The 26,094-nt window shown below is 38.7% G+C and overlaps 1 non-coding gene across 1 annotated transcript; it reads left to right on the top strand.

Moving 5' to 3' along the window:
- Positions 1-106, top strand: LOC145612814 (small nucleolar RNA R71). Its single transcript, XR_014106731.1, has one exon. It is a non-coding gene; the product is annotated as a small nucleolar RNA R71 (small nucleolar RNA).
- The last annotated feature ends 25,988 nt before the right edge of the window (positions 107-26,094 follow it).

The raw sequence follows: 26,094 nt of genomic DNA on the forward strand, positions 1-26,094 counted from the left end.
ATCCCATGATGTGGGCATTGACGTTGAAGCTCTTTGTACCGGTCCCATGCCGCACTTAGAGTCTCACCACTCTTTTGGCGAAAACCTTGAATTAAAGACCGAGCCTCGGCGGTCTTCCTATGGTTATAAAATCTCCTCAAGAAAGCCGTAGTTACTTGGTCCCAAGTTGTGAGAGAATTAGTGGGTACCTCCTTCTCTAGCCATTCTAGACCTCTCCCAATTAAAGAAAATGGAAACATCTTGAGGCGGATATACTCTTGAGTCACTCCATTGGCTTTGATCGTGTCACAATACTTCTAAAATTCTTTCAAATGCTCATGAGGGCTCTCAAATTTTCCACCCGAGAATTGTTTCCTCTCTATTAAAGCAATCAAATTGGGCTTGATTTCGAAATTGCTGGCTTGAGTGGTAGGGGTTAGGATCCCACATTGGGCTCTAAAGGCTTCGGGAGCCCCAAGACGACTCAAAGGTGTATTCTCTCCCATTTTAGAACCTTCTTCACTTTCGGACTTAAAGATTGAAAAGGGGTTGATTCCGGGACTTGATGGTGAATTAGGACTATCTAAGTCTTCACTTGAGGGTGAAGATGGTGGAGTATCTTCCAATTCTCTTACTCCTTCTTTCGTTGGGGTGTGAGAATTTCTACTCCTAAACAATGAAAAAGCAATGGAAGTCGTCTCCCCAGCAACGGTGCCAATTTGACAAGGGAATAAACGCGTCGTCAATTGTCTATCCCTAGATCAAATACAATTTATATAACCTAAACAAACCTAATACGAGTATAAGGCAAGCATAGGGGTCGAACCACAAGGAGACATGCATAAAAATCACATTCACTACTTAAGACTTAAGCTACCTCGGGACAAGAAGTGTGAATAACTAAGAGATTAAACTAAAGATTAAGAATGATTAAAAATCAATATAACTAAACACCGAGGGAAGTGGGTAGATGTAGTTGCCATTTGATCATGCAATAACACGGAAGCAAAGCAATGGTAAACTAAGCATGCAAGAATATCGAAATAAAGCTCAATCTAACCGCCTTCCGGGGTTAATCGCTTTCTCCTAACATAGCCTCTATGTTTCCACACTAGAACCATATATTAGAAGGTGCAATCAATGAACTATCGATAACAATGAACCTTAACTAAGTCAACTTCCGTTTCTTGTTAGCAAAGATTCACCTTTAATCAACCAACAATGTGCACTTGCAAGAAGATTAAAGAATATCAAACATACAAACACTTTAATCACCATTAACTTAACCCCAACATCATAAGCATGAATCAATTAACAACTACACCATCCCCACACCCTTGGCTAGGTGACTACTCACAAATCATATTGAAGACAATATCAATCATCAAATCAATAAGCATCAACATGATCAATAAGCAAAGAAGGAAAATCAAATTAAGCAAACAAAACTAAATACAAAAGTAAAGAAAGAGAGTAAGAGATTGCTCATTAATTGAAGATGAAGATTTACAAAGATTCAATCAAGCTCCTTCTTCAGATCAATATCCAAGTTCATCAATGAAAATCCACACTTTCTCTCTCTACTAATGAAGTTTCTCTTTCTAGATAAGGGCTAAAATGTTTCAAAGTAATGATAGATGATCCACTAATCTCCCTACGACCTATATATATAGGTCCTTTAAAATATACAAAAATACGAAATAAAAAACTACAACTCAGCGGTGCGCGACCGTGCATATACACTGTGCGCCCGCGCAGATCTTGTGCGCCCACAGAGCTGTGGGTACGGGGAATTAGACCCATGGATGCGCGCCTTCTCCCAGCAATACTGCGCGCTCGCGCTTGAAGAGTGTGCGCCCGCACAAAAGGCGCGCACAAGGCGCACACAACTCTCTGTTTTGGTTCTGCTTCTGCTGCTGTTTTGTGCGGGTTCTCCCAGGGCTGGGCGCCCGCACACATCAAGGTCGCGCGCCCGTACACAAAGCGCGCACAAGGCGCACAAAATCTTCTGTTTGTGTTCTGTTCTTGGAGCATTCCTATGCGGGTTCTCACAGTGCTACGCGCCCGCACACAGGGGAGTTTGGGGGTGAATTGCTCTTCTTCCAATGCCTTGATTCCTACAAAACATAAACAAAGAAAACAAGGAGAAAGGCAAACAAAGAAAAGAGGAACAAAAAGGAGAGTAAAGGGGGCAAACAAGCTACAAATGGGAGGGGAAAACCCGTAAAGAGAGCACAAAATTGTGGCATAAATGCCACTCATCAATATTTCAATAGACTTAAGGAATTTCTTGACTATAATTGTTGTAGTCTTTGGGAAGATTGTGAGATTTGTTATCATGGTTTGAATGAGCAAACCAGGGATATAGTTGAAGGAATGCATAATGGTAATTTTAGAGCATTTTCTATTGAAGATGCTTGGAAATTTTATGTTCGGTTTGCTTGGGAATTCTATAATAAAGGTAAACGTGCTTCTATTTTTGATGTGCAATGTGTTAATTCTTTCAATGCTAGCATGATTTACCATGATGTGTCACATGATCCCATAGTTAAACCTAGAACTAATGCTTCTAATTCTATTTCCTCTTTTGTTCATGATAATGTGTTGCATGCTCAAGCTAACAAATCTCATACATTTGAAAATGCCCCCAACCTCCTATTTGATGAAAATGCTCATGTTTGTAATGATGATGATCCCACCTTTGGTTGTACTTCTTCTTCTCTTGTCGAGCCTCAATCTCCTACCCCTTTAGAATCTCTTATTGCTACCTTGGAAACTCAAATTAGGCATGTTGAGCTTCGTGATGATCTTGGGCCTAAAAAGGAGTCAACTCTTAATTGTTTAAGAAGTCAATTGGAGATGATGAAAACGAGTGAGGAGCGTCTTGAGGAGGGAAGAAGGAGAAATGAATAGCTAGAAAGCCAATTGTCATCTTTGATGCTTATGTGTGAAAGTTACAAATCCAATGTGTGTGTTGAGGGTGATGAAGGTAATTTCGAGCAACCAAGAATATGTGAGGATCCTATTGTTGAGCATAGGAGTGAAGGAGAGAGAGTCGAGAGTGATAATGAGTTTGATGAAATTTTAAGTCTAGACATCTCTTCCTTTGTTGATTGTGATTAGTTTCAAGTGTATGAATGTGACTCTTCTATCCATGAGTATTTGGACTCGTTTGAGGTTATGTCAAATGTGTTTATTGAGTGCATAAGGAATAGGCATAGCCTTTTAAGCAAGTTCATTGATGATGCTTCATGGGAGAGAGATTATTTTGAGTATTATTTGCCTCCATTTATGCATGATTTTGAGACTCTAGGCTTTAAGGAAGTTGAGGGAGCTACTGTTCATGAAGGTAGTGGAGGAGATTATGTGGTTCCTCTTGGGAGTTGGATGTTTGAGGGAGATGGTGATCATAAGTGTTCTTCTTTTGAAGACTCTATGATTGATTTTCATGTCCTCATTGGCGATGTGAGACCTTGTGTTGAGGGAGTAGCTAACCCTTTGCCTATTTCTCATACCCCTTTCTCTCAAAAGTTTGACAACATTCCCTATTGCCATATTTTTCTCCCTTCCTTTGTTGGTAAGCCTATTGGGGACCCTTTTGTCTATGAGGATTTGCATGTGGCTCATTTGTCTCAAATTGAGGAAGAGGGTGATGTTGCAACCCAAAAATATTCTAGTGAGGAGGATTTGCCTTTTTCTTTTTCTTTTCCCCCTTCTTCTTCTTATTTTCCTGTTTTTCCTTTTGATCCTTCTTCTTCTTTCTTTTGGCACCTCCCTTATCACTTGCGTGCAATGATCTTATTGCACGTTTTTCTTCCGTCATTTGCCTACATTCTCTCTTATGAAATGTGTAGTAGTGCATTTAACAAGCTCTTGCGTGCGTTGAATTATTATTTTACTAGAGCGGTCAAGCTTGGACCTTAAGCAAGCCTTTCTCGGGAAGTAACCTGTGTTTTAGATTAGATTTTTCTCTTTCTTTTTGGTATAGATTTTCTCTCATGGAAATGTTTGTGTGCCTATTGCTAGGTACATAACTTGATATACTTAGGTGCTTTGATTTAGATCAAGAATCAAGGAAGATTGACTCCTATTTTTGCTAGCACATGGAAACAAGGTGCAATTCTTGGGAAATTAGCTATGAAAGGTTTAATTTGGGTCATTTGCGGGTACTTACACCCACCTAATATCCGGTAATATCCTTCCTTGCTCTTTCTCTAGTGGATGCTGACTTGTTGGACATATGTTGGTTTGTTGGATTGATCTCCTTGTTTTCTCCTCCCATGGATTATATGATTTATGTTTGAGTGTATTATCTCATTCAAGCTTGGGGGAGGGTAATCTATCATGTTTGGTGGGATGTTGATCCTTATGTGTTATGCACCTTTGTATATGCGTTTCCATGTTTCTTATATTTTGAAAAACTCCAAAAAGATTTTTGTTTCTATCAAGGCAAATTTGCAATGTGTTTTGTTTTGTTCTTGCTTTGGACATAATAACATTTGGACTTGTATAGTTGAATTCTTTTCTTCTTAAATGGTAATGGTGTGCACGGTTTGAGAGTACGCTTGGTTGATTCTAGGATAAAGCATGCTAAGGTAGTTGGTTAGAACTAGTGGGAACATGAAACCGGATTCTACTTGTTTGTGGCACGTTTGGTAGTTGCTTCCTATAGTCGATTTGACGCTAATAGTGAGTTTTTGCTACATCCGTCTGAGTTCTTTGTTTTTCAAGCCTTCTACTTATATTTGCATGAGCGGCATGGATCCTTGACTTTTGCAAACCTAATCTTGAAACTTGACTCATAGATCTTGAATCCGAGACCGAACAATTTAGGAAGGACAAAGGCACCTTTTTCGGGGTGGTATTTTTCTATTTTTAGGATAGTTTTATTCATTTTTGTTATTTTTGGGTTTATATTTGCCTTCTTGCAACCATTTGAGCCTTATACCTTCTTTTCAAGCCACATCTTTAGATCTTTGGCCTCTTGTTTCATTCTCTTCTTTTCTTGGTTTTTGTGAAGCAATTGATCATTCTTGATGGAGTTTGTGGTGTAGAAGTTGAAATGTTTGGTTCTAATGAAAGCAAGATTGTGTTATATCTTATTTGTGAATAATGGCAAATGAGTATGAGTAAAAGCCGTCCAATATTATAAAAGGCATGGGCAAATAAGTGCAAAAGTTGAAAAAGCCGTCCAAAGTTTAAAGAGGCGAGGACAAAGCACTATTAAAATAAAAAAACAAAAAGAAAAAAAAGTGAAAAATGAAAAAATTCAAACATATTTTGATGTGATTTTTGTCATTAAATGGGTAAACTCTTAGGATACCCTTACGAGAGCATCACTCGTCCTCTAGGGCGATCTAGGGGTTTAAATGGCTTGTCATTAATTGCTAAAATTGACCGTGATTCCTACGAAAGTGAGTTAGTGTATATTCATGTCTCCTTTTCTCTCTAGTTTGTTTTAATAAGCTCGTCATTTTCACTCCCTTGGTTTTGTTTTGCTCGAGGACGAGCAAAAGGTAAGCTTGGGGGTATTTGATGTGTGTCATAAACGGTACACATTTGATGAGCATTTAGGTCCTTTCTATCCTCTTTTCATAGCTTTCATGCTTAATAAATGCTTAGTTTTATGCTTTGTTGCTTAGGTTTACCTTTCTTCTCTTATTTTGTAGCTTTTGTGCATTTCGTTGGTTTTCTAGCCTTTTCTCCTTTATTTGCTCTATTTTCGTGGATGTAGGTATTGGACGAGGTTCGGGTCTTGATTTTGGTGATCAACTATGGTGGAAGAAGCTTTTGGATCAAGTTCATGGCATTTAGGAAGCTCAAGATGCAAAGAAGTGGAAGTTCCAAGTCTTGGCTCTTCTCTTGTGCTCGCTTGTGGTGCTCCCTTCAAAGGGAGTGTGTGCCCTCCAATATTAAGCCTTTGCTACTGCCATTCCTAGTGCCCATCACCATCATAAATCATGTGTGCACCCCTTGTGCTTGAAGAGTTGAAGATTCGAAGAAACCCAGCTGAGTGCGGCCGCACACCATGGTGGTGCGGGCGCACATCCTTTGTAGTGCGGCCGCACCGGCGTGGGTCTTTTCCGATTGGATCTTGACGATTTTCTCTCTCTTCTTATACCTATTTGAACCCAATTTTTGTAAGCAAGTTTCATAATAGAATTAGATCATATTCTTAGCGTAGTTGAGAGCTTCTCTCTCTAGATCTAGGGGTTAGTTTTAGGAGTAGATTTTAGAGAGAGAAAGTGAAGAATTTCAATGGTGATTGAGAGATTGAAGATCCAATGGTGACAATTGTATTGGAGATCTACTCTATTATCAATGAGCATTTCTAAACTCTATCTCATTTATTGTTTTGTTTAGTATTAATATTTAGATTGTTTGATTTTGATTGGATTTTGATGATTGATGATAGATCTTAGATTTTCATATTTCTTTGGTTTTATTTTGATATTTGATCTTTGATTAGTGGATTTGTTCTTCTTTTATTGTTGATTGTTGATTTCTTTAGTTGTTTGTTGATTTCATGATGTTGCTAGAGTAGTTGTTTGGTTAGGGATTTGGTGAAGCTTATATTATGTAATGATTTGATGTAGATTGGGGATTTTGATGGAGTTGATGACGTGATTAAATTGGTTAATTGATTATGTGCATGTGTGTGTTTGATTTACGCTTGATCACCCTAGTTATTCACACTAGATTGCATTGTAAGTTCACATTGATACGGACCATTAATTTGTGGCTTGCATTTACACGATTGAGGTGTCTTGTGATGTTTCCTAGCTAGAGTTTATTGTAGTTGACGCTAGTTAGACCTCTAGGAGAATAGCTTGATATGCTCTTTTGGTTGCATAATTGATCTTCCCTCACATTGCTTGACTTAGTCAACTTCCTAAACCAATTTGCATTGTTCATTGCAATTATAGGTGAATCCTAATCCCTAGCACTTTATTTGTTTGGTTTCTTTGTCTTAGTAGTTGTTAGTGTCCTCTTTTACCCTTCGTCTTCGACCTAGCTTAGGCACATAATTGAAAGCACTTAGACATTACCGTTCCTTTGGGTTCGACCCTTGACTTACCTCTATACTTGTGTTTAGGTTTGTTGAGTGTTTATAAATTTTGTTTGGCTTAGGAAGATTAGTCCAACGACCTAATTTTCCCTCGTCAATTTACATTTCCATGTCAAACTAAGCATATCATGCTATCAAGCTCCTATGTCAAGGGTAGCTAATCCTATCATGAAGAACTAACAAGCAATTTCATACAATCAATTTGATTGCAATACAAACATTAATGCTTCTCCCACATTTGCTAACTAACTTCACCCAACCCCTAGCAAGAAGACTACTCATGACTCATATTTATCAACATGCAAAAAAGTATTAGGGTTCTAACTACTTCAATAATTGGGGAAAAGTGGTTAACAATTGAAATAATTATCATCCAACAACAAATTATCAAGAACTAAAAGGATTCAAGTGAAAAGCAAGAACAAATAAAATCAGAAATTAATTGGAGAAAAGTAGAAGGAAGTTACTAATTGAAGCTTGAAAATGTGGAATACAATGTTCCAAACCTTGAGAATAATTCTTGAAACTCACTATTATGATGATTGATTTGATGAAAACTAAACTAAATTAACTATGGCAATTTTTGTTTAGGTTACAAATGAATTAAAGGGGAAGTATTTATACTCCCCAAAACACATAGGGAAATCCGTCAAAATAAAACGGATTCCTAGCGAGGAGCGCCCGCTCCACAATGAGGAGCGCCCGCTCCTGGATCATGCACGCCCTCTCCAGCTTGCTTAAGAGAAAGGCAGATTCATAGTTGACTAGGAGGACCGCCCGCTCCTCACAGGGTACACGCCTGTTCCATTGTTTCTCAGCATATGGCAGACTTGATCTTCCAAGGGAGGAGCGCCCGCTCCAAGGTGGGAGCACGCCCGCTCCTCACAGGCCTGAATTAGGAAGATTGAAACTCAAGTTGAGGAGCGCCGTAGAGAGTTGCACGCCCGCTCCACCAGGAGTGGACTCTCCTTTCTCTATTTCCTTGCCTTGAACGCATTCTACACTTTGAATGCTTGTCAAATTGAGTCATAAAACCTGTAAAACATGGACAAACAAAAACAAAGAGGGGACAAGGCCGAGATAAAACATTTTCATTCAAAAACGGGTTAGACATAGGGGAAAAGATTGCAAAATTGGGTTTAAATCAACACTATAAGTGGTCATATAAACCACTTATCCAATCCCCCCAAGCTAGCCTAATTCAAGCAATTCACATTGCCCAAAAACAAACCAAAAGATCAATTTGCTCAAAGAAAAGCACATGCATAAATATAAGAATCCTTAAGCAATAAAATTCAAGCATGAGGTATATGCCTAAGATCAACCACGGTCATGGCTAGCCAAAGCCTAGCTAACCTTTTCGAAAATACTCAACTTAAGCCTATTCAACACATCTTAACGCGTCCCCATCTCAAAGTTCAAATCCCCCCTGTTTCAGGTGTTTTTATGTCCCTTAGGAGAGTTACAGCTCAAAGACTGGATTCAACAAGGACGCATGTACCTGCAAAACAAACGGAGCTCCGAATGGTCAGAGGTCCGCCTCCGAAGATTAAGTTAGTACGGAATCGGAGTAAAACGTGCGGAAAGTAAGTTATCTGCTCGGATTCCAAACTTAGGTGTTCTCTGTTTCTTGAGAGTAAAATTATTAGAACGTGCCCCTATATATGGGGGAATCTCCCTATTTATAGGGTCCTTGAAAGGCCTGCCCTCCCTAGGGTTTGATGACCAAGGGATTAGGGCCACGCCGTTTTTTAAGGGCCCCTTGGGATTTGGGCCTTGAAGGCTGCCATTACCAGGGGGTTATATTTGTGCGACACGTGTCAATAACATCTGGAAGGTCTAATTTGGCGCCCCTTCGAGTGACACGTGTCACACTTTTATTTTGCCACTTGGCGGGGTATAAAATACCCAAATCATTTGCCCCTCACAAGGTCACATGGTTTGCCATGTGCTGCTTGTGACAGGTGTCAGCTTATGGGTGGTTGCTTTCTTAACCATTTACCATGGGTGAATCTAAGGACTTTTACCCTAGATTTTTTACCATTTCTATAAATAGGGGCTAACCCCCCCCCCCCCTCACTAATTCACACGTTTGTGAATCTTTAAGAGAATCTAGAGCTTTTGACCTCTAAACTTTTGTCTCTTTCTTTGCAAGCATCCGACAGCCGTCCTCAAGTCTGTCTGTAAACAGACGTCCAAGCCTTTTCAGCCGCCTCTCATTACTTTTTAGTGGTAACCGCCTGCTTCTTTTCTTTATTTTTTTTTACTTTGTTTCTTGTTTTCTAAAATGGTTTCCCAAACGCACACGGCACGGCTTAGGGTAGTGATCAGCCGGTCAACGGGGACGCCTGAATCTAGAACTAGCGGTGCCGCTTACTCGTTCATGGACTCCCCTTTACGAACTTCGCCGAATCCAACAATATATGTGTCTGTGCAGGACACCATGTCAAGAACAAAGAGAACAACAAGGAAGTATAATTCATATGGTTCTTTTTACTATTCGGAAGGTTCGACCGTTTACTCAGATGGCTCCTTTAGGGCGCCTGTAAACGAATTTTATGATCATCCTCCCAGCCCTACTTCTGTCCCTCCTCCAACTCCATCTTACTACCATTCCCCAAGCTCTAGTGGTACTCCCGGTTACTCAATCTTGAGAGAGTCTGAAAGTGAACCAACTCCCGAGCAGTCTGGTAAGGCGTCGGAGGAGAGATTGGGGGAGGACACTGCTGGCACCAGTCGATAGTCCCCCAGCTCTGATGACGACTCGGCCTCGTCATCTTCTAATAGCGCCTCCCTTAACTCAGAGGAGTTGTGGGCTAAAATGAATACAACAAGGGAGTCCTTGTTTGTAGAAAAAGGAGAAGGCTGGGTCGAGTCGTTGCCTCCCGCCGCCTGAAGCTTGCTCCTTATTACATGCACGTTCCCTCGGGCAGGCGAGATACCATGAAAATCGACTTGGCCAAGTTCAAGTTGAAGCATGTCATGGGACATAGCTACATTCTCTCGGTGCCGGATGCTGTGGACACAGTCATTTGGCTAAGGATGGCTAGCTACAATGACAAGAGCTTTGGTTGCTATGAGGCAACCATTCAAGCTGGTCAGCGCTTTCATTTCCATCCGGCTGGTAGAGGATCTTGGATGGATACCAACTAGGTATTTGGTAACTTGTCCCAAATTCTTGGGTTAATATAATCGGATATGTTGCCGCATGTGAGATGTTGAGGGTGGATCCCAGCTTTGAGGCGTTTTCCCACATGCATTACAAGCGGCGACGGTTGGTACACCTTGACAACTCGCAAGGGGTACATGATGGCGGTGGGGAAGGAGTCCAAGTGGAAGGACTGGAGAACCAAATTTTACATAGTCTCCTTTCTCGAGCGCCTGCTGAACGTAAAATACAACCGGTGGAAACGGAACCCTCCTCTCGTGGCTGGAAAGAAAGCCCTGCCGCCTCTTCCTAGGCGGGCGCAGGAGGAGATCTTTGATAGAGGTCTGTTCAAAGTGTCCGTTCTGAAAAATGAATAGACGGGGGAGAAGGAAGTCACCCCCCTAAGTTACATTCCCCGCTATGAGTGGCTCTCTGACGGGGTGTACTTGGTCGCTTGCGGTCTGAGTACGCGGATGCCGAGTGGTAGTCGGCTGTTTGATATCTTTTAATGTTTAGCTGTCTTCAATAATTGCTTGTATGTTTCTAACTCTCGTTTCCTTGCGCTGACAAAGCTATGGAGAAGCTCTCGACCTCCAAAAAGCTTGCTGCATCTTCTGCATCATTCTACTACTCGTCCGTCCTAGGCAAATGGACGAAAGAGAAACAAAAATCAGGCGGAACCCCCAAGGTAAAAGTCTATCACACTTAACTTTGTTGAGTAAAGGTTGTCTTTTGTTCGCATGTTTTCTGATAATACTTTATTTGTGTAGAGTGGTTCCACCAAGCCTTCCCCCTCCAAACCATCCAACCCTAAGCTACGGAAGTAGACGGGCGGAGATGTGGGCACTTTTAGCAAGTTTAGAAAGCACATTGCCCACAAACCAAAGAAGGGAGGTGACAGCTCTCGTCCTGACTCTGATAAGAACATCAACAAGTCTGATGCCCTCAGGGTGTCGAAGAGTGGCAAGCCACTAACTTCTACTGCCGGATCAGCAAGGGGCGGGAAGAAGCCCGTCAAGGAGGACGAGGAGCAGCCGGAGGGTAAGGAATACTTCACCATCCTTAACGATTTTTACATAGATATAGACCAATCGGCCTGCTCTTGACCTGTGTTGGTTTAACTTGTGCAGGACCTCCTTAGAGGCCGACTGTTATTCAGATGGCCATGGAGATGCTGTGGACGCTAGATCCTGATGAGGATAAGGCGTCTGTTCGAGAGGTCAACACCCTCAATTTGGATGGAATCTTAGGGCGCCTTTGCGAGGTAAAAACTTGGCAAAGTTTTTACAAATAGATGAGTTTAACCGCTTGATGCTAACCATTCGCCCTTTTAACCGAATGTAGGCCATGATGCGCGTCAATGGGCTTAAGAAGCCAATCCAAGAGAAGTCCAAAGAGGTGATGGTTGCTAAGGTCTGGGTCGCCTCCGCTTTAGACATTGCTCAGTTTGAGATTGCTCAGAATGAGTTATTGGCACTTGATATGATGTATTCCCAGGCGGATGGTAACCTGCATGTGAAGCGGGACTTGGAGGCGGCCCAGAAGAGGATTAACGAGCTTAATGTTGAGGTTAACAACCTTAAGACCAAGCTTGAGCCCTTAGAGGAGGCCAAGCAGGATGTCGAGTAGGCCAAGTAGCGAGTTGGCCGCCTGTAGCAGCGCCTGGAAAATCAGGAGAAGCAGCTTCGAGCCAAGCACAAAGCTCGCGGCGAGGAGGAGAAGAAGATCCTTGTCAAACAAATGATGGAAGACTATTATACCATCACACGGATGACCTAGGAAGCGGTCCAGCCGGGTGTTGATGTTAACTTGAACAAACAATACAAGAGGGGGGGTGAATTGTATTGTGGGGAAACTATGGTAATTTTTGTGGAATTTGTAAAGAAACTAAGCGAAAACTTAAAGTGCACAGAGAGATTTTACGTGGAAAACGTCTTGGCCCTAATCAAGAAGAAAAACCACGACCACAAGGGATTTTAAAACTCAACTCTTAATTATAATAGGGCAAACAACCTATTACAATCTAAGACTCTAACTCAAGTTCCTCAACAAACTTGAGTTCCCCTTCAACCGATCCCTCAATCAGTTGAACGCTCAAAACTCTCTCTATCTCCTTGCTTCACTCAAAGCAATACACACTCTAGAGTTCACTCAAACTCTCTCCCCAAATTACAACTCAATGAATTAAACTCTAATATAAATCACACACTTTTAGACTCAAGTGGAATAAGTAAGAATAAATATGCTAGAATGCTCAAGTGTATTTTTGCAAACTAAGGAAAGCCTTATTTATAGAGTTAGAAATGCATCCACTAAATAGTTAGTTAGTTCCACTAACTCCACGTTCCTCAACTTGAGGAGCACGTAGAAGTGAAATACTTGTGCTGCAAGTGAACGCAACTAACCCACGATTTTTTCAAACTCTTAAAACCGCTTCCTTATTTTTCTCAACAAATTTGAATGATTAAAACCCACGTTAAAATATTTTCCAAAATAAATATTTTTCTCAAAAATAAATACCAAATCAGTTAAAAAGATAATTTAGAAAGATATTTAATATTTTCCAAAAGATAATTATTTACTTAAATAATATCTAATAGAAATATAGGAAAATATAATTAATTAAAATAAGATAACTATTCCACTTGACTCCTACTAATGTCAATATAATTTATACGTACAAGAAGCTAAAAAGATAGCCTATTAACTTTTAAACTCCTTGCTTTCTCTGAGGAATCTTCGACTCTGAAGTTTCCACTCTTTAGTTCTCTCAGGGAACTAAAGTCTTGCTTTCATTATTTTATATTCTCGTTTAGTCTTTAGCCTTCTTTGCCTTCTATTATGCTCGTTCCTCCTCAGGTATATCATCACATACTTCAGTTTCCTCCTTGAAACCTAAGACTTACAGTACTTAAAGACCCTTGATAAAACGTGTAAGTTTGCTTGAGTCATCATCAAAACACTTAAGGGTCAACAATATTCCCCCTTTTTGATGAATGACAAACCAAGCAAACTCACATAATATTAGAGAAGTAAAATATAGAAAGGATGCCTAAAAACTATTATCATGCTACTAATAATAATTTATTCATACTAACAAAATTATCATGCTAATCACAATAATTTACTAAACTGACAACAAAACAGAAGACAAGATAACAATAGCATACCATACCAATGCTTGGAACCCGACTTCTACACCTCAGTGAGTTGCTCTTCCTTTTCCCCCTTTTGGCTTTCATAAAAAATATGACAAAATATAGAAACTATGTTTCGGTACACAGCACCATTGGATAATGGTTTGAAGTCCTATTTATATTTTACCAACTATCTCCATCCAAGCAATCATATATTATGCAAAATACCAAAAGCAATCGTACACTAAATATCATCAAGACACAAGCAATGTGTCCTCCAATTGTCAAAGCCAAAAATTAAAATACCCTGTTTTAATGTTTATAGACCAACAAGAAAAGCTATGTGTTTAAACAAGCAAATTAAAATAGTTTAAAAGCAAATCAAAAGTCAAACTTCATTAAAAAATAAGGTAAGCTAGGCATTTTGTGAAGGAGAAAGGTATTGTTCAGAGATGTCTTCCTCGGGGATATCTTCCACCACTAGATCCTCAAGGCGGTCCATCAGTTCGTTTTGTTTGGCAGTAACTTCGAGATGATTCTTCTTCAATTCACTAACCAAATTTGTAGAGACGGTAGTAAGATTTTCTATTTGAGCTTCCACCTTCTCTAATCGTTGCATAGTCATAGGCTGACTAATACTTAAGGACTTTACAGCTTCCTTCAATTCCTTTAAATCATTGGTGGTACATAAGGAACTGAAAGAAGCAAAGCCCTTAGGAGAAACTGAGCTGGGGACTGATTCATTGTTCTCCTTTTTATTTCCCCCTTAGTTCCTGCTTCCTCAGTTAAGTCAAGAAATACAGGAGGTGTGATCACCTTTTTCATACTTTTTGTAGCAATTCTTGCACTCTTTCTCTTTTTAATCTTTTCTCTCTCTTCTCCTTTTAACTCTCCCTCTATTTTTTAATTTTCTTTACTCTTTTGTTCCCCCTCAGATTTTGCTTCCACCTTAATGTCTTCCATCTCACTATCCACCCCTATTTTTTTCTTTTGATGTTCTGTCATAAACCTTGATTTTCCACCAACAATACAGATATTCATAGCTTTAAGGGTTGAGGGTTGAAGGTAGTGTTTAGGCTTATATTTGAGAGTTTCATAACCTTCAAATGTGATGCCGAAACTTTCAAACAGGGTAGTAAGGAGATTGGCATATCCCACTTTAAGGCTTTGTGATATAGTATGGTTTAGATGTTTAAGCATAAGAGATGGGAATTAAATAGGTATTTGGTTTTCAAGGAGGTATAAGAGTACGACATCTCGATGGTTTGCAAGATCTCGATGTTGGGTACGAGGGATGATAGCTTACCATACAAACACAAATAGGATTTTTTGGAGAGGGGTAAAATTTTTGTGGTTTGTTCGACATTTAAGGGGATTTCCCCTAATTGATTTTACCATGTCTTTGACAGAAACTCCTTCAAAGTTTCCATCATATTGAGTTCCTGTAAAGTAGTAGTCATACCCCTTATTTGGAGTACCAAATATAGAACTCAAATACTCTGCATCAAAAGAAATTTCAATAATCTTTACTTTACTACTTGCAACTCCATTATTAAATGACCAATTATCACAAAATTCTTTCAATGCACCATGAACTAAGATATTATTATAGCATTCACCAAATAATTTAACCCACTTTTGTGCTTCTAAAATTTCATAATACTTACATGTACAACACTACTCAAGATTGACACAAAACCCGGGTATGAAACGAGTCGATTTGAGCGATATTGCGTTCCTAGCCATTAAAGCCATCCCCAAACATATTTCTCCTAGCTCCGACCACTTCGCCCCCTCCACTACCGCTGTTTCCACCTCTTCAATTTTTCTTTTCTTCGAACCCATTTTTGCTGGTGCCTCTCTTCGATGCTCGTCTGCAAGTTGGTTGGAGGTTACCGCCGATTGAGGTGGTTCTACCTCCATTGGCAAATTTTGGGTTGATTTGGGGTGTTGGATTGGTGATATTTCCATGGGTGAAATTTGGGTATTGGAAAAGGCTTCAATATTGGTGAATAAGGTTGGAGTAGGTGAGATATTAATTTGGTTTTGTTCAATTGGAATAAGTTATGGTGGGGGGGTTAATACTTTTGGCAGTAAAGGATTTTAGGAGATTAGAAGCTTAACTATTGCTTTCCTCTAAATACTACTTTAATTTATTAATTGGAAGGTTAATGGGTATTTAACAACAACATAATAGAATGATAGAATTTTGAAGATCAAATTAAAAGTTGTTAGCTAATTTTGAGAATACGAGATAAATTCTCCGGAAGGATAAATTTTTTTTTAAAAAAACATAATATATTAATTAACTGATTAGAGTTAATTTATATCTATTGATAAAGATCGAAAAATCCTTTTGACAATTCTTAGAGGAACACGGATCAAAGAAACATAGTTTGTATCTGAATCTAAATAATTTACTTCATGCCAAAAATATATGCACGTATATTTCATGCTCATATAAAGTATAGCCATTTTTTAAGAAAAATATTATGGACATATGTTTAACGCATACAATATTTGTGCACGAAACATAGTACTATACAAGCATATATGACTTATTACCTTGGGAGTCAAATTTTGAGCGTTCAACTGAGTTGTATCATTCCGAGCTCCATCCGCAATTTTTTGTGCTTTGCCCTACTCAAAGGCTTAGTCATAATATCAGCAATTTGATTTTCGTTTTCACAAAAATCCAATTTAATCATGCCTTTCTCAACATTGTCTTTTAAAAAGTGATGTCTAAATATGAATATGCTTAACTCTAGAGTGATGAACTGGTCCTTTGAAATACAAATGGCACTTGTATTATCACAATAAATAGGAATGCAATTATACTTCATACCATAGTCTCTCAATTGTTGTTTGATCCAAAGTACTTGAGAACAACATGCAGCAGCTGCTACATATTCTGCTTCGGCAGTAGACAAAGCTACTGTATTTTGTTTCTTAGAGCCCCGAGACACTAGACATGGTCCAAGAAACTGGACCATTCCTGAAGTACTTTTTCTATTCACCAAATCCCCTGCATAGTCAGCATCTACAAAACCTTTTAAATCGAATGCATCACTTATAGGATAAAATAATCCTAGATTGTCATTTCCCTTAAGGTATCTTAGGATTATTTTGACTGCAGTAAGGTGAGATTCTTTTGGATTTGATTGAAATGTAGCACATAATCCAACACTAAAAGAAATACCAGGTCGGCTTGCAGTTAAATATAAAAGAGATCCTATCATACCTCTATATCTAGTTTGATCCACACTAGTTCCTTGTGAATCTTCATCCAGTCTAGTACCTGTTCCCATAGGAGTGTGGTTCGTTTTTACCTGATCAAGATTATACTTCTTCAGTAATTCTTTGATGTATTTCTGTTGATGAATCATGAATCCTTTCTCACTTTGTTTTATTTGCAATCCAAGAAAGAAGTTCAGTTCCCCCATCATGCTCATCTCGAACTCTCCACTCATGAGATTAGCGAAGTACTTGCATAGACTTTCGTTAGTTGCTCCAAAAATTATATCATCCACATATATTTGAACAACTAATAAATCAGTTCCTTCACATTTTAAAAATAAAGTTTTGTCAATTTTTTCCTCGTTATAAATCATTTTTGGGAAGGAACTTAGAAAGTCTTTCATACCAGGCTCTTGGAGCTTGTTTTAGCCCATATAGAGCCTTATCAAGCTTGAAAACATGATTTGGAAATAGGCGGTTTTCAAAACCGGGAGGTTGCTCTACATAAACTTCCTCCTTTAAGAAACCATTTAAAAAGCACATTTAACATCCATTTGATAAAGTTTGAAACCCATAAAAGAAGCAAAAGCAATTAAAATTCGTATGGCTTCTAACCTTGCAACTGGAGCAAAAGTTTCCTCGTAATCGATTCCTTCTTATTGATTGTAACCATTGACAGCTAGCCTGGCCTTGTTTCTTACAATTGTTCCATATTCATCCAGCTTGTTCCTAAATACCCACTTGAGTCCGATTACTTTCTTGTTTGGCTTCGGCTCAAGCTGCCATACCTTATTTCTTTCCAATTCATTAAGTTCATCTTGCATGGCAAATCCAATCAGCATCTTTCAGAGCCTCTTCATGATTCCTTAGATCAATTATGGATGCAAGGCACAGAAGTTCCTCATTTGCGATCTTGTCTGAGTACCTCTGCCAATATCACTTATTATGAGATCTGTAGGATGAGACCGTTGATATTTGAATGGCTTCGGTTGAAATTATCTTGCTGGAACTCCTATATGAGGATTTGCTATTTCACTAGCTTCAATGGCTTCAACTGCTTCTATAATTTCTTCATTTCCACCAGCTAGTTCCTCATTAATCCCCTCATTCTCATTGTTAGGTACAATAACTTCTCTTTGCTCCTGTATAAAGTTTGTTGCAGTTTCTTTGCCTTGTCTCAGTTCCTCTTCATCCGGATATTGGTTCCTTATGAGACCTATTTCAAAATCATTATCTTCAGTATTCTGCACATTCATAAACATGTTAAATTCATCAAATATCACATGAATGCTTTCTTCGACACACATAGTATTTTTATTGTAAACTCTGTAAGCCTTGCTATTTGATGCATAGCCAAGGAACATAGCTTCATCACTTCTTTCATCAAATTTACCAATGTTCCTTTTTCCATTATTATGGACAAAGCACCTGCATCCAAAAGCTCAAAAGTGAGAAATTTTGGGTTTTCTGCCCTTAAACAGTTCATAGGGAGTTTTATTGATTATTGGTCTCATCATAAATCTGTTGATAATATAGCATGCAGTATTGATAGCTTCAACCAAGAAGTTTCTTAGAAGACCAATTGCAATCAGCATAGTTCTTGCCATATCTTCTAAAGTCCTGTTCTTCCTTTCAACAACTCCATTTTGTTGAGGAGTTCTTGGGGCTGAAAAGTTATGATCCATGCCATTTTCTTTGCAGAAGTCGTCAAATCTTGTATTTTCGATCTCAGTTCCATGATTTGATCGAATGTGGATAATTTGATTTCCACTTGTCTTCTGTACTCTCTTGGCAAAGGACAAATTCATCAAAGCTTTCATCCTTGCTAGACAGAAAAATCACCCAGGTAAATCTAGAAAAATCATCAATAATAACTAGAGCATATTTCTTTCCACTTCTACTTTGAACACGCATGGGGCCACACAAATCCATGTGAATAAGTTCCAATGGCTTTGTGGTGCTGACCATGTTTTTGCTTTTAAAAGAAGACTTGACTTGCTTTCCTCTCACACATGCATCACAGATATGTTGTATGAGGAACTTGACTGAGGGAAGCCCTATAACTAAGTTCCTCGCCCTAAGTTTATCCATGAGTGAGAAGCTTGCATGTCCAAAATGTCTATACCATAATAAAGGATCATCATTAATGGCACTTAGGCATGTAAGGTTGTTCCTTGGAACAAAATTGAGATCCACAATATATGTGTTCCCTTTTCTAGTTCCTTCAAGAACAACCCTTCTTGTTTTGTCGTTAATGATGTTGCATGAATCAGAAGTAAAACTTACAGAGATTCCTTTATCACAAAATTGTGATATGCTCAGCAGATTGTGCATCAAACCCTCGACCAAAAGTACATTTTCTATTGAATGGGAACTAGACCTTCCTACTTTTCCTTTTGCAATTAATTCACCTTTCTTGTTATCTCCAAAGGTCACAGTTCCTCCTGGATAGGCCTCTAGTGAGAGAAACTTTGATTTGTCTCCTGTCATATGCTTAGTACAACCACTGTTGAGGTACCATGTGTTGTTCCCCCTCACCGAGACCTGTAAAAGAACTATTGGTTAGTTTTAGGAACCCAGGTTTCCTTGGGTTCCTTTGGTGATGAAATAGTATCAGATTTTTTCACCCAAATTTGCCTCACATTCTTTTTAACAACATCTTCTGATCCTTTTTTTTTCCAATTTATGTCTAAATGTCCTATTTTACCACAGAAGGAACAAACCTTACTACTTGGCAGATCAACGTACTTCTTTTACTTACCTTTATGTTTGATGTGAGAGAAACCTAAACCTTCAGTTCTTTGCCTTATGCATTCTCAATCCACTTAGGTATGCCAAGCTGATTTGTATCTCTTTCCTTACGGATGCTTAGTTCCTTCTCCAACTTAGCCTTTTCAAATCTTAGTTCCTCAAGATCTCTCTTGAGTTTTTCAAAATCTTTATTAAATTTTGGCATTGGATTGGAGGAGGAACCACTAGATTTGAGATTTTCATTAATCAGCTTAAATTCTGTTAATTTAACATTCAACATAATATTTTCATATTTTAATCTTTCAATAATGTCTTTTAACAGACGATTTTTGTCAAAGAGATCGAAAAATCTTCCTTGAACATCAGTACGCTGATTTTCAATCCATGTACTGTGTTCTTTGCAAATTTTTAGAGCCCTTTCACATTCACCTAAGCGAGTACATGCATATTTTCATTCATTCTCAGTTTCTAAGCATATATCAATAAGAGCAACTTTAGAGAGAGACTTAAAATAAGCGGGATCAAGGAATACCTCTGTTGCAAGCTTATCATTTTTTTCTTTGTCATTGGTTTTTGCCATCAAACATAAGTTTGCTATTTCATCTTCTGGTTGTTCCTCTTCATCTTCACTCTAAGAGTCTCCCCAAGCAGCTATCATTTCTTTTCTGATATCGGTTTTGTTGAATGGAGTCTTGTTTCCCTTGCTTTGTTCCATGGACTTTCCTCTTCCTTTCTCAATATCCCAAACTGGACACTCTCAAATAAAGTGATCTTGAGATCCACATTTGTGACATCTAGAGTCAGCTTTTGAAGTAGAGGTCTTTTAGGTGAAGTTCCTTGTTCGATTGTTTCGGTTGAACATCTTCTTGAACCTTCTCACCAACATGGCAGCTTCTTCTTCATCTACCTCTGAATCCTCTTGCTCTCCAGCTTTGAGAGCCAAACCTTATCCTCTGTTCCCTTAACTGTTGCTAGTTCCCAAGTGTAACTCATGAGTCATGAGGGAACCAGCAAGTTGCTTAATGTTGAACTTTGTGAAGTCTTTAGTTTCCTGTAAAGCCGTCCCCTTAGCTCTCCATCTCTCATCTTGAGGAAGGCTTCTCAGTACTTTCCTAACCTGCTCATCAATAGGAATCTTCTTTCCAAGAGAAACTAACTCGTTAATAATATTAGTAATCTAGTTAACATTTCCTGGATAGTTTCTCTTGACTTCATCTCAAAGTGTTCATATTTAGACATAAACAAATCAATTTTAGAACGCTTAACTTCATTAGTTCCTTCATGAGTAATTTGAAACAAATCCCAAATTTCTTTAGCGTTCTTGCAACCCATAACACGATTGTGTTCATGGGGTTGAAGACCACAGTAAAGCAGTTTAATAGCAAGTGCATTAATTTCCATATTATCAAAGTCCTCCTTATCAAATTCAGACATGGGTTTAGGAACTACCTAATTTTTTGCATTAGTTTTGATGACTTCAAAATCACCAACTTCAATAACCCTCCAGACCTGGTATCTCCATCCCGTTCTTCCAATATGTGTAGAATTTTCCATTGAACATTGGTGGTCATTGTGTAGAGTAACCTTCTTCTAGCTTCTCGTGATTGTTCATCTTGGTTCCAAGAACTTAACTCGGCAGGGTTTCCTGATTTCTTTGAGGAACCGGCTCTGATACCAATTGTTGACTTGAACGAACAATACAGGAGGGGGGGTGAATTGTATTGTGGGGAAACTAGGGTAATTTTTGCGGGATTTGTAAAGAAACTAAGAGAAAACTTAAAGTGCACAGAGAGATTTTACGTGGAAAACTTGTTTGCCCTAATCAAGAAGAAAAACTACGACCACAAGGGATTTAAAACTCAACTCTATAATACAATAGGGAAAACATCCTATTACAATCTAAGACTCTAACTCAAGTTTCTCAACAAACTTGAGTTCCCCTTCAACCGATCCCTCAATCAGTTGAACGCTCAAAACTCTCTCAATCTCCTTGCTTCACTCAAAGCAATAAACACTCTAGAGTTCACTCAAACTCTCTCCCCAAAATACAACTCAATGAATTAAACTCTAAAATAAATCACAAGGACACTTTTAGACTCAAGTGGAATAAGTAAGAATAAATATGCTAGAATGCTCAAGTGTATTTTTGCAAACTAAGGAAAGCGTTATTTATAGAGTTAGAAATGCATCCACTAAACAGTTAGTTAGTTCCACTAACTCCACGTTCCTCAACTTGAGGAGCACGTAGAAGTGAAATACTTGTGCTGCAAGTGAACGCAACTAACCCACGATTTTTTCAAACTCTTAAACCTCCTTCCTTAATTTTCTCAACCAATTTGACTGATTAAAACCCACGTTAAAATATTTCCAAAATAAATCTTTTTCTCAAAAATAAAAACCAAATCAGTTAAAAGATAATTTAGAAAGATATTTAATATTTTCCAAAAGATTATTATTTACTTAAAATAATATCTAATAGAAATATAGGAAAATATAATTAATTAAAATAAGATAACTATTCCACTTGACTCCTACTAATGTCAATATAATTTACACGTACAAGAAGCTAAAAAGATAACCTATTAACTTTTAAACTCCTTGCTTTCTCTGAGGATTCTTCGACTCTGATGTTTCCACTCTTTAGTTCCCACGGGGAACTAAAGTCTTGCTTTCTTTATTTTATCTTCTCGTTTAGTCTTTAGACTTCTTTTCCTTCTAGTATGCTCGTTCCTCCTCAAGTATATCATCACATACTTCAGTTTCCTCCTTAAAACCTAAGACTTACAATACTTAAAGACAATTGTAAAAACGTATAAGTTTGCTTGAGTCATCATCAAAAAACATAAGGGTCAACAGTTGACTTTCAGACTTGGAAAACGAAGTTTGATCAGGCCAACAATGAGTTCAACGCCCACCTGGCCTCATTCAGCAGGCTGAGGAAGAAGCTGCCAAGGCGGCTAAGGCATCCGACTCCTCGAGGGAGTCTTCTTAGGATGAGTAGGAGGAGGATGAGGAGGAAGAGGAGAACATTCAGCAGCCACCAGTTGAGAACAAGGAGGATGCGGCTGCCAACACTAAGAACCTCCCCCCTGCTACTTAAGCAATTTATGTATCAATTCTGCGGCCGAATGTCCAAGTATTTGCCTTTTCGGCCTCTGTGTTGAGTACTTGATGTATCTTTACCGACCCAGGGGTCGGGTAATTCAACATTTCTTCCGCCAACGCCGGCTTACTCTTCTAGTCGTCCGGCTTTTTTTATGAACTACTCGATTAGTTAATCGGTTTTAAATTTTGACTTTGCATAATTTTTTAATCTAAGTATTTGACTTTGCCTATATACTGTACAATTTGTTTGTAATATCGAACGTCCTTGCCCCTAGCCGAATGTTCACTTGGTTTCAAAGTATGGGTTGATTGACTTAGAAATTATTGATACTTTAGAGAGTATGATTGGTTTCTAAGTCAATCAATCACTATGGTGATTGCCCCAAACCAAGCGGACAGTCGATCATTTTGAGCGGGCGTGTAAGATGCTTGAGAATATCTGGCCAGAAGGCCTCAATGAGTTATTTTGACACTCTAAATTGCTAAGTCATTGGACTTAGAATATTTCAAAAGATATATTTTGTCTGTCTATATTGCCCCAGGGGCAATTGCAGGCGACAATATCGTAGCTTCTAAAATGAAATAGTATCCGCCTTTCGCCTGTTTTGAAACAGTTGGAAAACTTAACGCCTTTTAGATTTCAAGTTAGATTAAGTCAAACGACTGCGAGCGTTGCCTTAACGCATTCGGTAGGGCCGCTTTTTTCTGTTCATAGAGCAATATGCCACCCAAATGGGAGATGCTTCTCTTCGACGAATTCGCCCGAATGGACGTCACCGGTTGTCTATGTAACACCCTAGAAATTCCTTTCAATTTAATACACACTTTACCCATTTAAAATACGTTTTAGGAATATCCAAGACATTACCGCGACCGTGAAAACGGCTAAGGCAACTATCAAAGATACACAGCGGAAGACTTATTAATTAAAACTATTTAAACAAATCATTTCAAAAGCCAAACCAACGAAAGTAAAGTTTAAAACCAACGAACCAAGCCAGATAAAATCCACTACAACTTGGAACCATTGAAGGCCCTTATTCAAAAACCGTACCAAACTAAACTAATGGAAGCTAGCATGATTCTCTCTTCACTAATGCCTCGTCATGAACATGCTTCAATACCTGAAAAGTGTATCTGTACTTGCCCCCACTACTCTCCATTAAAAATGGGTCATCATAGGGCCAAGATAAAGACATGGCCAAACACACACAACACACACAATCAGCAAAGCTAAGTACATAAGCGTAATTAAACACACTAACATGCTTTCGCCTATCATCACACGCTTACCTCAATGCACCTGTTAACAAGCATTCACAACAATCAACAAGTCAATTTAACTAGACACTAAATAATTCATTTAGCGTTGATTACGCATCGAACGGGTTTCCATCTATACCTCCCCCAAATAAATTGATGTTAACTGACATGGGAGCTAACCGTGCCAGCGACAAACCACTCAAAGGTGGCGGAATTTCTGCGCATAATAATAATTAAAAAGGAATGTACAGCGTCCTGTACTCCATTAGAAATTATGGTTAAATATAAAACCCCATAACTCCCCCCATTGTTCATACTCAAGGTATATACGTTCAAAGAGTTTTGGTGCGTAATCTCTTTCACTTTACGTCATTTACATGTTATTGGACTTGATGATGACTCTCAAAGCATAATAAATCAATCAACAATAATTATTCAATCAACCAAACATACCAATTTAATTCTTGAATAATTAGTGACCACATAATTGGTGGGAAGGAGAACGGTAGGTCGTTGGGCTACCACCCCACCCAATCAAACAAAATTTGTAACTCAACTAACCCCTATAAAGTGTAGTGGTAAGTCAAGGTCGAACCCAAAGGAATGGAGGTCGAATGCACAATGCGTAGTCAAGCTATTCCGAAATCTAGTAGGGGTTTATGGTAAAAACTAGAGCTAAGCTAGGCAATGCAAAAGCTAGTACTAATTGAATGCTAAGGCACTAGGGGAATGGATCCACATGCATCAACGATGAAGTTCAATCACTTGGGGAATCAATCAATCAAGTCAAGCAATGTGAGGGAAAACCGAAATTGCAACCAAGAGAGTACATCAAGCTATTCTCCTAGAGGTCTAATTAGCGTCAACTACATCAAACACTAGCTAGGAAACTTCACAAGGTATCTCAATCGAGTAAATGTAAGCCACAAATCAATGGTCCGTATCAATGTGAACTCACAATGCAATCTAGTGTGAATAACAAGGGTGATCAAGCCTAATCAAGCACACACATGCACAAAATCAATCAACCAATTTAATCACATTATAAACTCAATCAATTTCCCCCAAATTAATCTCAATTCATCATCAATACATGCTTCACCACTACCCTAGCAAATAAACTACTCACAATCCATGAAGGACATCAAATTCAAAGCTAAACTAATCATCTTTCCCAAATTCATCAATTGAAATCAAATTGAAACCAACAAATTAAATCAAAATCAATAAAACTATCAATTAACCAAATCAAACAACAATACTAATGAAATCAAACATTGAATTGCATTAAAGAGTAAAGAATCCTTACAAACTTGATGTAAATCAAATCAAATGAAGCAATCTTCAATTATCAATCATCAAACCCACACTTTCTCTCTCTAAAAATGCTAAGAACTAGTGTTTTCTCTCTCTAAAATCTAATCTAATCTAATTCTCTCTAATGAAGATCTAATTCTCTCTCCATAAATGGAAAGAAATAACTATCAATCCAAAGAGGAAGTTGGGAAAGACGTCCAAAAATAGACCCACGCCGGTGCGGGCGCTCGAAAGAGAGAGAATGGTGCGCACGGGAGCACACCCAGACAGGTGCGCCCGCACGCACCTGGTGTGCGGCCGCACTCGACAGATGTGCGGCCGCACACTCCTCTAGTGCGCCCGCACAACTCTGCTTCTTCCTTCTCTTCTTCTTTGTCCTAGCTCATGCGGTGCACACATCCTAGATGATGGTGATGGAGGACAAGGTAGGCAGGAACTTCCTTGAATTTCTTGAAGGGTAGAGGCCATGAGGAAAGCATAAACAAGACCTTGAAGCATGCTCCTTGGACCTCCCTTTGACTTGAGACTTCTTGCACAAGCTTTAGGCATGAAAATCAATGGAAAACTATGGAGAGGAAGCTCAGGAATCCTTAGACAATCAATCACAACCTACAATCAAAGGATAAAAAACAAGTAAAAGGTAAAAATAGCAAGTAAACTAGAGAAATGCATAAAATAGAGAAACTAACTACAAAAAGCATAAAATGAAGAAAACAAGAATAAAACTAAGGAGAACTAAAGAAAAGAGAGATAAAATAAAATAGAAATCATCCAAAAAGGGACCAAATGAGTGCCATAAATGTCACTCATAAAATTCCCCCAAGCTAAACTTTTGCTCGTCCTCGAGCAAAAACAAAGCAAGAAAGATAAAGGATGAAAATTTTATTGAAAACGAAAAAGAAAGACTCAAGATAAGAATATACACTAAAACTCACTGTCGTAGAAATCACGGTTGTTTTTAGCTACAACAAGCCCTTTAAACCCCAAAGTCGCCTATGAGGACGAGTGAGGTCTCATAAGGGTATCCTAAGAGTTTGACCCATAACTCTCCACCAAACATCAATGAGGCAAACCCTAAAAAGGAAGGA

This window comes from Chenopodium album, chromosome 24 (assembly GCF_948465745.1).
Source record: "Chenopodium album chromosome 24, dcCheAlbu1.1, whole genome shotgun sequence".
NCBI classification, from domain to species: Eukaryota; Viridiplantae; Streptophyta; class Magnoliopsida; order Caryophyllales; family Amaranthaceae; genus Chenopodium; species Chenopodium album.